The sequence below is a fragment of the Echinops telfairi genome, unplaced genomic scaffold, assembly GCF_000313985.2.
Source record: "Echinops telfairi isolate 266 unplaced genomic scaffold, ASM31398v2 ScPeMD7_2;HRSCAF=8, whole genome shotgun sequence".
NCBI classification, from domain to species: domain Eukaryota; kingdom Metazoa; phylum Chordata; class Mammalia; order Afrosoricida; family Tenrecidae; genus Echinops; species Echinops telfairi.
The window spans coordinates 11826589-11827837 of record NW_022103898.1 but is presented as its reverse complement, the minus strand read 5'-3'; positions in this window follow the sequence as shown (position 1 = coordinate 11827837).

Genomic DNA, 1249 nt, shown 5'->3' with positions numbered 1-1249 from the left:
GATGAGGGCAATGAATGTACAAATGCGCTTTATACAATTGATGTATGTATGGATTGTGATAAGAGTTGTATGAGCCCCTAATAAAATTATTTATTAAAAAAAAAACCTTTGTCGAATTCACATTTTAAAAAGGATTACAACTCCCAATAAGCCCCGGGAGGGGCAGCCTTGTCCTCTTAGACTTGCTCAGAGAATACAGGAATTTGCTTACTTGACCTTAAGGGAACCCTGATGGTGCAGTGTTGATGTATTGTGCTGCAACCAGCAAGATCAGCAGTTCAAAACCACCAGCTGCCCCTAAAAAAAGTGACAGGGTTACTCACAGGGGCAGTTCTACAGGGTCACTATGAATTGGTATGGGCTTGATGTCAGTGAGTTGGGTTTGGGTGGTTTTTTGCTTGTTTGTTTGAGTTTTGACCTTTTAAAAAAAATCATTTTATTGGGGGCTCGAACAATTCTTATCACAATCCATACATACATCTGTTGTGTCAAGCACATTGTACATTTGTTGCCATCATCATTCTCAAAACATTTGCTTTCTACTTGAGCCCTTGGTATCAGCTTCTCATTTTCCCCTCCCTCCCCGCTCCCCCCTCCCTCGGGTTTTGTCCTTAAAGAATCCCAAGGATGCTAGCAGGTAGCTGTTGGACTGCCAACAACAAGATTGGCCTTGACATCAACCCCACCAGCTGCTCCAAGGGAGGGAGATGAGACTCTGTTCCTGAAAAGAATGAATGACAACTCAGAATTGCTGCGAAAAGTGTTATGAGTCAGAATTGACTCAGTGGCTCTGAGTTGGTCCAAAATAGCCACATGTTGTCTAAAGGGCCACCCCAGCTACCACATCGGTGATGGAAGCCAGAGAACCAACCCTGTAAATTTTAAAAATCTGCAATTGTATACGTTTCCCAATCATGGTCCTGCCCACCATCCACACGGATGGACTCACCTGGTGATGGAGCGTGAGTCTGTGATGATGTCCTTTATCTTCCTTCATCTCTAATTAACCCCATTGATCAAACTCTCCACAACCAAACTCCCTGCCAAAGCGTCCATGCCGACTCACAGCCCACTTGATGGGGGGGGGGGGGGGGCTGCTGTTAATCAAAAAACTAGAGCTATAACATAATTTAAGATTTTAGTTCATTAGAAATCCAAAATGAAAGTCCAGGAGTGTGAGGAAGACCTTCAGGAATGATGATCTGATGACCCTGGAAAAATGTAGGTGTCGATCCTTTCCTGTGATCAG